Here is a 12105-nt window from a genome sequence, read left to right on the forward strand (position 1 = left end):
CTGGGATGTCTATGGAGGAGGAAACACGTACAATCTAGGGGAGGCAGTGGCGAGGTCATGCAAATTTTCCACCAGTTGAGAGAGTCAGAATCACTGGGATGTCTGTGGAGGAAACAATTAAAATCTAGGGAGAGGCCGTGGGCGAGGACATGCAAATTCCCCACCAATTGAGAGAGTCAGAAACACTAAGATGTCTGTGGTGGAGGAGACACATACAATCTAGGGAGAGGCCATGGGCGAGGTCATGCAAATTCCCCACCAATTGAGAGAGTCAGAAACACTAGGATGTCTGTGGTGGAAGAGACACATACAATCTAGGGAGAGGCAGTGGGCGAGGTCATGCAAATTCTCCACCAATTGAGAGAGTCAGAAACAGTGAGATGTCTGTGGTGGAGGAGGCACATAAAATCTAGGGAGAGGCAGTGGGCAAGGTCATGCAAATTCCCTACCAATTGCAGGAGTCAGAAACACTGGGATGTCTGTGGTGGAGGAGACACATAAAATCTAGGGAGAGGCAGTGGGCGGGGTCATGCAAATTCCCCACCAATTGAGAGTCAGAAACACTGGGATGTCTGTGATGGAGGAAATATATAAAATCTAGGGAGAGGCAGTGGGCGAGGTTACACAAATTCCCCACCAGTTGAGAGAGTCAGAAACACTGGGATGTCTGTGGTGGAGTAAACACATAAAATCTAGGAGGAAATTGTCCCTGTATGAAAGCCTTCACATAGGTGGTGAACAGTGTGGTGTTTGTGGTGGACATTGGCAGGGCTCTTGGACATGTTCATGGTGCTCACTATAACCTGAAATGTCATTGAAAGAAGGGCCATTGGTGTCTCCTGCGTGGTGGGAGCTATCGCTGTTTGTGGAGGCAGGAGCTTGTCTGTGTCATTGGACACTCCGAGTAGCCACATACACACATACATATTTTCATTTTTATTATGTGAATGGATGGATGGACGGATGGACAGGCAGACAGACAGACAGATAGATGTCAAAGTAGATGTATGTATGGATGAATGGATGCATGGATGGATGAACAGATAGATAGATGTCTCAGTAGATGGATGAATGGACGGACAATGGATGGATGGACGGACAGATGGACAGGCAGATAGATCTCTCAGATGATGGATGGATGGATGGATGGACCAATGAACAGATAGATAGATGTCTCAGTAGATGGATTGATGGATGGGTGGATGGATGGATGGACAGACAGACAGACGGATGGACGGATGGACAGACAGACAGATGTCTCAGTTGATGGATGGATGGGCAAGCAGATAGATGTCTCAGTAGATGGATGGGTAGATGGAAGGACGAACAGATAGATAGATGCCACAGGAGATGGATGGGTGGATGGGCAAACAGATAGATGTTTTAGTAGATGGATGGATAGATGGATGGGCAAACAGATAGATGTCTCAGTGGATGGATGGATGGATGGATGGATGGATGGATGGATGGATGGACGGACGGACGGACAGATAGACAGATGTCTGAGGAGATGGATGGATGGGCAAACAGATAGATGTTTCAGTAGATGGATGGATGGATGAACAGACAGACAGATGTCTCAGTAGATGGATGGATGGATGAACAGATAGATAGATGTCTCAGGAGATGGATGGATGGATGAACAGACAGACAGATAGATGTCTCAGTAGATGGATGGATAGATGGAAGGATGGATGAAACAGATAGATAGATGTCTCAGGAGATGGATGGCTGGACGGATGGACGGACAGACAGATAGATAGAAGTCTCAGTAGATTGATGGATGGATAGATGGGTGGATGAATGAACAGATAGATGTCTCAGTAAATGGATGGATGAAGGGATAGAGAGAGAGAGAGAGAGATGTCTCAGTAGATGGATGGACGGATGAACAGATATATAGATGTCTCAGTGGATGGATGGATGGATGGATGGATGGATGGATGGATGGATGGACAGAAAGACAGACAGATATCTCAGGAGATGGATGGATGGGCAAACAGATAGATGTTTCAGTAGATGGATGGATGGATGAACAGACAGACAGATAGATGTCTCAGTAGATTGATGGATAGATGGGTGGATGGGTGGATGGATGGACAGAAAGACAGACAGACAGACAGATGTCTCAGTAGATGTATGGATAGATGGATGGATAGATGGATGGATGGATGGATGGGTGGGTGGGTTTAAGGTAGAGGCAGTGGGCAGGGTCATGCAAATTCCCCACCAATGGAGAGAGTAAAAAACACTGAGATGTCTGTGGTGGAGGAAATAAATAAAATCTAGGAGGAAAAGCCTTCACTTGGGTGGTGGGCAGTATGGTGTTTTGTTTTTTGAGAGGAGATATTTGAAGGGTGAAGCCAGTATGTTGTATAGTTCCTTTTAAAGTTCGTACTAAAACCCAGAACGGATGCACTATACCTCATGAAATGGGAGTCACTCACCACCTCTGCATGTTGGCAGACTGAGAATGTGGATGCTGCGAATGGGGATGTTTGATTTTGCTTTTGCTGCCAGGTCCAAATGTCGCTCTCTCATCCCCTTCCAAACCAATTCGGTGTCTTTTCAAGTTGGCCTACTTTTTCCCCCATTCGGTGTCCCAAGATACGTTCCGCTGAAGACTTCGGCTCTCCCTTGAGCTGGAGAGACTTCAAGCAGGGCCTTGAGAAATGAATCCTTGGCAAGAATTGTGAATGTTTGAATCGTTCCTCGCTCATTTAGTACTTCTTGAAGAGAGAGATGGAGTGTGCTTTGGGTCAAAAATAGAATTCACCGTCAAGTTCTGCTAGTGGACTATAGGAATCATATAGTGGAATCATAGATATGCAGGATGTATACTGGTAGGTTGGGAGGGGATTGATTTTGTCGTTTGGGAGTTGTAGTTGCTGGGATTTATAGTTCACCAACCATCAAAGAGCTTTCTAAATTCCACCAATGATGAAATTGAACCAAACTTGGCACACAGAACTCCCATGACCAACACTAGAAGGGTGTGGTGGGTATTGACCTTGAGTTTGGGAGTTGTAGTTCATCTACATCCAGAGAGCACTGTGGGCTCCAACAATGAGGGATCTGGACCAAACTTGGCAGAGATACTCAATTTGCCCAAATGTGATCACTGGTGTAGTTTGGGAGAAAATAGACCTTGGCATTTGGGAGTTGTAATTGCTGGGATTTATAGTTCACCTACAATCAAAGAACATTGTGAACCCGACCAATGGTATTGAACCAAACTTGGCACACAGATCTCCCATGACCAACAGAAAATACTGGAAGGTTTGCATTGATCTTGAGTTTTGGAGTTGTAGTTCACCTACATCCAGAGAGCACTGTGGACTCAAACAATGATGGATCTGGACAGAGATACTCCATATGCCCAAATGTGAACACTGGTGGGATTTGGGGGATACAGACCTTGGCATTTGGGAGTTGTAGTTGCTGGGATTTATAGTTCACCTACAATCAAAGAGCATTCTGAACCCCACCAATGATAGAATTGGGCCAAACTTCCCACACAGAACCCCTCTTCCTTAAAGGGACTTGCCGGCATGAGCCTCTCTCCAACCTTGCACGCTCTCCCTTGATATTTTGGGGGAAATAGACCTTAACATTTGGGAGTTGTAGTTGCTGGGATTTATAGTTTACCTACAATCAACTAGCCCCTTGAACCCCACCAATGATAGAATTGGGCCAAACTTCCCACACAAACAGAAAATACTGGAGGGATTTGGGAGGGATTGACAGTGATTTAGGGGAGATGTAGTTCACCTGCATCTGGAGAGCACCGTGAACCCAAACGACTATAGATCTGGACCAAATTTGGCACTATGCTGTCCTGCGGAAAGCACACCTGCTCTCCCCTCCCTGCTTGCAGTCTCAGAAACATGTGTCTTCTGGTGGTCTTTAGCGATCCCTCTGAAACCCCCTTCGCGACCTTCCCCAGGGGTCCCGACCCCCAGGTTGCGAAACACTGCCCCAGAGAAGACTCAGAGCGGCTCATAACACACATATGAGGCAAACATTCAATGCCTTTTACACACAATAAACAACGACATACAACACAGACAAAGCTAAAGGCCTTCCAGTTTTTTCCATCTCCGGCATCTGGAGGCGATACTCAACTCTGGCCATGGGGAGGTGCCGAGGAGCCTATTGTCCATAGCCATCTCTTATTATGTTGCCGGCATGTCTGCATATCTGCATGGGACACCCTTTTACCTTCCCACCGAGGCAGTACCTATTGATCTACTCGCATTGCATGCTTTTGAACTGCTACGTTGGCAGAAGCTGGGTGTCCTGTTTTGCTCCAGAAACAGCCTTACAACACGAGTAAAAAAACTTTATTTCAGCAAACAGCAGTAAAGGAAATAGAAGGTTAAAGTCAAAAGCAATGCAGACGTGAAACAAATGTCTTTGGTGCCAAGTCTTCACAGCAGACAGAAGCAAGAGTCTTTGTATTGTCGAAGGCCTCACTACCTCTGAGGATGCTTGCCATAGATGCAGGTGAAACGTTAGGAGAGAATGCCTCAAGAACATGGCCATATAGCCCGAAAAAACACCTACAACAACCTAGCAAGAGTCTTTGCCAAAAGTGTTTTGCAAAGCTGATGCTGGAGCTGTACCTCGGAGACCGGAACACAAATGCACTAAGTAGGTCGGTTGCTGCCAGCACTGACTACTGGCTTTGTTGCTAATTTATAGCCCTGAGCTCCCAGCACAGATGTTCCTACGATGAGATCTGATTGTGCAGCGTTTTTGCCACGATTCTGACCTTCTTTCTTCTTTTGTCCTTCGCCGTTCTTGAAACGTATGGACTTGTATGTCTTCCTCACCTTCTCCTTCCTCCTCAACACTTGGCCCCAAATCCCCAAGTGCTACCTTTTAAGTCTCCTGTTCTACCTCCTCCTCAGAAGCAGAAAAGTAGTCTACAACACTAGGGCTGACAGTCGGGAGCTCACCCTGACTCGCGGCTTCGAACTGCCAACCTTCTGGTCAGCAGATTGCCTCCAGCTAGCGGTTTAACCTGCTGTGCTACTGTGGCCCCTTCTGAAGGGTCTGTGTGCCAGGTTTGGTCCAGATCCATTAAGCCATGGAGGAGCCTTTGTGGTACAGACCAACCAACATACATATATATGTGTGTGTGTGTGTGTGTGTGTATCTATATTTATCAAAAGCAGAGTTTGCTTTATGGAAATTTGGGAGAGGAATATTTTCAAGTCTTTGATGGTGGAACCCATGGATACAGAATCCATGAATATGGAGATCTGACTTTAATGTGACAGGGTCTCAAGTCATGAATGGAGACTGCAATACAGATGTTCTTCCATTAAGGTATGAGAGCTGTGTCCCTCATGAGAGATCCTTTCCCCTTCTAGACAGAATTATTTGCTCTCGCTAGCTCTCTTGAGTTTTTCACAGCTGTACCTTGGATCTACTGGGGATTGAACTGGGGGATTGAATTGCCCTTGTGCCACTCTGCCTCTCAAGGAAGACTTCTGGAGATGGTTGGCCAACTGAGCCCAGCATCAAAACGTGACATCACGGTCTCCTCATTATGACCTGCGCCTGAGTGAACCACCAGAGGATATGGCTTCAGAGTGGGAAGGAGCTTCAACACCGACTCCCCAAGAACAAAAGGTCTGCCGGAAGAAGCTCTTTAGCTTCCCACCCCTCTTGACGCTCCGCAGACCACCATGCTTCACAGGTTTGCCTGTCTCCTTCCAAAAGAATAGGATTCTGGTGGTAGCATTGTTGATATGTATCTCCTGCTTTGGTTGGCTCCCAGAATGCCCTAGTGATCATACTGGTTGAGGGATTCTGGGCGATATAGCTCAAAAACGTACTTCTTCATGCTACAGTAGAGTGGAGGACCCTTTTGAGGTTCCTCAAGGAAGCGAGGTGGTCTGGAGGACCTCATTCTGGGTCTCAAAACTCCTGAACACCACCAACAACTACACAATTGTGCTTTCCATCTGTAAATACCTCAATTCCCAAAATCCCCAATTAGTATCTTTCTTAGCTGAGGACCTACGAGGTATATTCTGGGAGGTATAGCTCAAAAATTTACTACTTTGTGCTACAGTAGAGTGGAGGACCTATTGAGGTTCCTCAAGGAATTGGAGTAGTCTGAAGTACTTCATTCTGGGTCACGAAACTCCTGAACACTACTAACATCCATACAATTGTGACGACTCCCAAAATCCCCAGTTAGTATCTTTCTTGGCTGAGGACCTACGAGGTATATTCTGGGAGGTATAGCTCAAACATTTACTACTTTGTGCTACAGTAAAGTAGAGGACCCCTTTGAGGTTCCTCAAGGGAGTGAGGTGGTCTAGAGGACATCATTCTGAGTCATGAAACTCCTGAACACCAACAACAACCACACAGTTGCAGTTCCCATCTGCAAAGACCATGATTCCCAAAATCCCCAGCTAGTATCTTTCTTGGCTGAGGACCTGTGAGGTATATTCTGGGAGGTATAGTTCAGAAATTTACTACTTTGTGCTACAGTAGAGTGGAGGACCCTTTTGAGGTTCCTCAAGGAGGTGGGATGGTCTGGAGGACCTCATTCTGGGTCACAAAACTCCTGAGTCACGAAACTCATCATTCTGGGTCACAAAACAACAACCACACAATTATGATTTCCATCTGCAGAGACCTCGATTCCCAAAATCTCCAGCTAGTATCTTTCTTGGCTGAGGACCTGTGAGGTATATTCTTGGAGGTGTCATTCCAGAACTTACTACTTTGTGCTACAGTAGAGTAGAGGACCCAAAATGTACTACTTTGTGCTACAGTAAAGTGGAGGACCTTTTGAGGTTCCTCAAGGAAGTGGGATGGTCTGGAGGACCTCATTCTGGGTCATGAAACTCCTGAACACCAACAACAACCACACAGTTGTTGGATAACAGTCGGATAAGCAAGACTCTACTGTAGTTAAAAAAAAACCCAAAGGGATGATGGTGGAATGAATGTTTCTGAAGATGGAACCAAGGGGATTATTTCATAATTTCCATTGGAACGAGACGATCAAAGGGATGCAATGCATGATGGGCTTTGATTTGTAAGGACCCAGGTTCAAATTTCCCACACTGCTACAAAGTATGATGGTCAAAGTCTCTCTTTCGCTTGAGTGCAACCTATCTCAAAAGGGATGTTATGATAGCAAAGGTCTCTCAGATTTCCAGAGGTAGTTCTGACCAATTCTATGCCGTCCCACTTTTCGAGTTGTTTTTCAAATAATATCTCCTCCCACCTCTCCCTTTATCCTTAACTTAATCCAATTTCTGCAGATTGGATTTTAGATGCAAAAGTACAGTGGTCCCTCGTTGCTACACAGTTCACTTTTTGCGGACTCGCTGTTTCGCGGTTTTTCAATATGGACTTAAGAGCGTTTGTCTGTATGGTGAGGCTACTTCTGCGGATAAAGCTAAGGATTATGTGAACAACACATTTAAGGAGGGTTATGTAGTGTATAAGTATGTGGGGAAGCTTTATAAAGACTTAAAATGGTGTATAGCTACTAAAATAATGTATAAATATTAAAATAAATATAGCATCCCTACTTTGTGGAGTTCCACTTTTCACGGGTGGTCCTGGAACATAACACCAGCGATAAGTGAGGGAACACTGTAGTTTGTACTAAGCTTTGGAAGAAGAGGAGAATTTGCCCTTCTCAATAGGCTCAGCCTTGGGACGAAGTTGTCCTCTCTAAACGTCACACAAAGACTCACTTATTTACAACAGTCTGCTATGGCACTTGCACTATTTTTCATCTGGAGAGTATGATGAGCAATTCCACTTTGAGTTCAATCCTTGGCATGAGTATTTGATGAAACACACATGCCAAAAAAACCTCTTTCCTCTTGTTTTCTGTCAGTCAGCCCTCATTAAAGGCGCACGGCTCTCTGCTCTCGAATGCAGAAAGTGTTCATTAATTAAGCGTTGAGAGGCAGTCAGAGAGCTACTAATGAGCCACAAGCAGAGGGGGAGAAAGAGGGAGAATGAGGGAGAGAGGGAAAGAAAGAGGGAGAAAGGGTCTCTCGACCAGGTTTCCGCTCAAGAGTTCTGATTAGATCGTGAGATGAGCTGACACACCTCCAAAGCTCCAAAGACAGAACTCTTCAACCATTCAGTGTTAACATGGAGAATTTGGGATTCCAGGCAAGGGAGGCTCGACCAGTCTTGTCTTATGAATTAACAAGAGCATCACGAGGAATGACTATGTTACTCCAGTGAGGGGTGGGGAATGATTTCCTGTTTCAAAACTCTGATGAGAAGAATCCCTCCAACAATCATTTTGAGATAGAGGCAGGTCTGAAGAAGATAGGATATGGAGGAAGGGATGGAGGGAGGGAAAGAGAGAAGGAAGGAAGAATAGGATGGTGGAATAGAGGAGGGCCTAAGAAAACAATCCAAGGGGCCACATCCAGCCCCCCGGGCCTAAGTGCCCGTACCTGGGAGGGTGGGAGGGAAGGAAGGAAAGACAGGAAGGAGGAAGGATAAGATGGTGAAAGAGAGGAGGGAAGGAAGGAAGGATGGGAGGGAGGGAGCTGGGAAAGAGAGCGGAAAGGAAGGAAGGATAAGATGGTGAAAGAGAGGAGGGAAGGAAGGAAGGATGGGGGGGAGGGAGCGGGGAAAGAGAGCGGAAAGGAAGGAAGGATAAGATGGTGAAAGAGAGGAGGGAAGGAAGGAAGGAAGGATGGGAGGGAGGGAGCGAGGAAAGAGAGAGGAAAGGAAGGAAGGATAAGATGGTGAAAGAGAGGAGGGAAGGAAGGAAGGATGGGGGGGAGGGAGCGAGGAAAGAGAGCGGAAAGGAAGGAAGGATAAGATGGTGAAAGAGAGGAGGGAAGGAAGGAAGGATGGGGGGGAGGGAGCGGGGAAAGAGAGCGGAAAGGAAGGAAGGATAAGATGGTGAAAGAGAGGAGGGAAGGAAGGAAGGAAGGATGGGAGGGAGGGAGCGAGGAAAGAGAGAGGAAAGGAAGGAAGGATAAGATGGTGAAAGAGAGGAGGGAAGGAAGGAAGGATGGGGGGGAGGGAGCGGGGAAAGAGAGCGGAAAGGAAGGAAGGATAAGATGGTGAAAGAGAGGAGGGAAGGAAGGAAGGAAGGATGGGAGGGAGGGAGCGAGGAAAGAGAGAGGAAAGAAAGAAAGGATAAGATGGTGAAAGAGAGGAGGGAAGGAAGGAAGGATGGGGGGGAGGGAGCGGGGAAAGAGAGCGGAAAGGAAGGAAGGATAAGATGGTGAAAGAGAGGAGGGAAGGAAGGAAGGATGGGGGGGAGGGAGCGGGGAAAGAGAGCGGAAAGGAAGGAAGGATAAGATGGTGAAAGAGAGGAGGGAAGGAAGGAAGGATGGGGGGGAGGGAGCGGGGAAAGAGAGAGGAAAGGAAGGAAGGATAAGATGGTGAAAGAGAGGAGGGAAGGAAGGAAGGATGGGGGGGAGGGAGCGGGGAAAGAGAGAGGAAAGGAAGGAAGGATAAGATGGTGAAAGAGAGGAGGGAAGGAAGGAAGGATGGGGGGGAGGGAGCGGGGAAAGAGAGCGGAAAGGAAGGAAGGATAAGATGGTGAAAGAGAGGAGGGAAGGAAGGAAGGATGGGGGGGAGGGAGCAGGGAAAGAGAGAGGAAAGGAAGGAAGGATAAGATGGTGAAAGAGAGGAGGGAAGGAAGGAAGGATGGGGGGGAGGGAGCGGGGAAAGAGAGAGGAAAGGAAGGAAGGATAAGATGGTGAAAGAGAGGAGGGAAGGAAGGAAGGATGGGGGGGAGGGAGCGGGGAAAGAGAGCGGAAAGGAAGGAAGGATAAGATGGTGAAAGAGAGGAGGGAAGGAAGGAAGGAAGGATGGGAGGGAGGGAGCGAGGAAAGAGAGAGGAAAGGAAGAAAGGATAAGATGGTGAAAGAGAGGAGGGAAGGAAGGAAGGATGGGGGGGAGGGAGCGGGGAAAGAGAGCGGAAAGGAAGGAAGGATAAGATGGTGAAAGAGAGGAGGGAAGGAAGGAAGGATGGGGGGAGGGAGCGAGGAAAGAGAGAGGAAAGGAAGGAAGGATAAGATGGTGAAAGAGAGGAGGGAAGGAAGGAAGGATGGGGGGGAGGGAGCGGGGAAAGAGAGAGGAAAGGAAGGAAGGATAAGATGGTGAAAGAGAGGAGGGAAGGAAGGAAGGAAGGATGGGAGGGAGGGAGCGAGGAAAGAGAGAGGAAAGGAAGAAAGGATAAGATGGTGAAAGAGAGGAGGGAAGGAAGGAAGGATGGGGGGGAGGGAGCGGGGAAAGAGAGCGGAAAGGAAGGAAGGATAAGATGGTGAAAGAGAGGAGGGAAGGAAGGAAGGATGGGGGGGAGGGAGCGGGGAAAGAGAGCGGAAAGGAAGGAAGGATAAGATGGTGAAAGAGAGGAGGGAAGGAAGGAAGGATGGGGGGGAGGGAGCAGGGAAAGAGAGCGGAAAGGAAGGAAGGATAAGATGGTGAAAGAGAGGAGGGAAGGAAGGAAGGATGGGGGGGAGGGAGCGGGGAAAGAGAGCGGAAAGGAAGGAAGGATAAGATGGTGAAAGAGAGGAGGGAAGGAAGGAAGGAAGGATGGGAGGGAGGGAGCGAGGAAAGAGAGAGGAAAGGAAGAAAGGATAAGATGGTGAAAGAGAGGAGGGAAGGAAGGAAGGATGGGAGGGAGGGAGCGAGGAAAGAGAGAGGAAAGGAAGGAAGGATAAGATGGTGAAAGAGAGGAGGGAAGGAAGGAAGGATGGGGGGGAGGGAGCGGGGAAAGAGAGCGGAAAGGAAGGAAGGATAAGATGGTGAAAGAGAGGAGGGAAGGAAGGAAGGATGGGGGGGAGGGAGCGAGGAAAGAGAGCGGAAAGGAAGGAAGGATAAGATGGTGAAAGAGAGGAGGGAAGGAAGGATGGGGGGGAGGGAGCGGGGAAAGAGAGCGGAAAGGAAGGAAGGATAAGATGGTGAAAGAGAGGAGGGAAGGAAGGAAGGATGGGGGGGAGGGAGCGAGGAAAGAGAGCGGAAAGCAAGGAAGGATAAGATGGTGAAAGAGAGGAGGGAAGGAAGGAAGGATGGGGGGGAGGGAGCGAGGAAAGAGAGAGGAAAGGAAGGAAGGATAAGATGGTGAAAGAGAGGAGGGAAGGAAGGAAGGAAGGATGGGAGGGAGGGAGCGAGGAAAGAGAGAGGAAAGGAAGAAAGGATAAGATGGTGAAAGAGAGGAGGGAAGGAAGGAAGGATGGGGGGGAGGGAGCGGGGAAAGAGAGCGGAAAGGAAGGAAGGATAAGATGGTGAAAGAGAGGAGGGAAGGAAGGAAGGATGGGGGGGAGGGAGCGGGGAAAGAGAGCGGAAAGGAAGGAAGGATAAGATGGTGAAAGAGAGGAGGGAAGGAAGGAAGGATGGGGGGGAGGGAGCGGGGAAAGAGAGAGGAAAGGAAGGAAGGATAAGATGGTGAAAGAGAGGAGGGAAGGAAGGAAGGATGGGGGGGAGGGAGCGGGGAAAGAGAGAGGAAAGGAAGGAAGGATAAGATGGTGAAAGAGAGGAGGGAAGGAAGGAAGGATGGGGGGGAGGGAGCGGGGAAAGAGAGCGGAAAGGAAGGAAGGATAAGATGGTGAAAGAGAGGAGGGAAGGAAGGAAGGATGGGGGGGAGGGAGCAGGGAAAGAGAGAGGAAAGGAAGGAAGGATAAGATGGTGAAAGAGAGGAGGGAAGGAAGGAAGGAAGGATGGGAGGGAGGGAGCGAGGAAAGAGAGAGGAAAGGAAGAAAGGATAAGATGGTGAAAGAGAGGAGGGAAGGAAGGAAGGATGGGGGGGAGGGAGCGGGGAAAGAGAGCGGAAAGGAAGGAAGGATAAGATGGTGAAAGAGAGGAGGGAAGGAAGGAAGGATGGGGGGGAGGGAGCGAGGAAAGAGAGAGGAAAGGAAGGAAGGATAAGATGGTGAAAGAGAGGAGGGAAGGAAGGAAGGATGGGGGGGAGGGAGCGGGGAAAGAGAGAGGAAAGGAAGGAAGGATAAGATGGTGAAAGAGAGGAGGGAAGGAAGGAAGGAAGGATGGGAGGGAGGGAGCGAGGAAAGAGAGAGGAAAGGAAGAAAGGATAAGATGGTGAAAGAGAGGAGGGAAGGAAGGAAGGATGGGGGGGAGGGA

The 12105-nt window shown here is 48.4% G+C and overlaps 1 protein-coding gene across 1 annotated transcript in view; it reads left to right on the forward strand.

Annotated features, from left to right (window-relative positions):
- The window catches only part of TTLL10 (tubulin tyrosine ligase like 10), a 117864-nt gene that overhangs the window by 75364 nt on the left and 30395 nt on the right, over positions 1-12105 (forward strand). The gene's annotated exons all lie outside the window — the stretch shown is intronic.

The sequence above is a fragment of the Anolis sagrei genome, chromosome 13 (assembly GCF_037176765.1).
Source record: "Anolis sagrei isolate rAnoSag1 chromosome 13, rAnoSag1.mat, whole genome shotgun sequence".
NCBI classification, from domain to species: Eukaryota; Metazoa; Chordata; class Lepidosauria; order Squamata; family Dactyloidae; genus Anolis; species Anolis sagrei.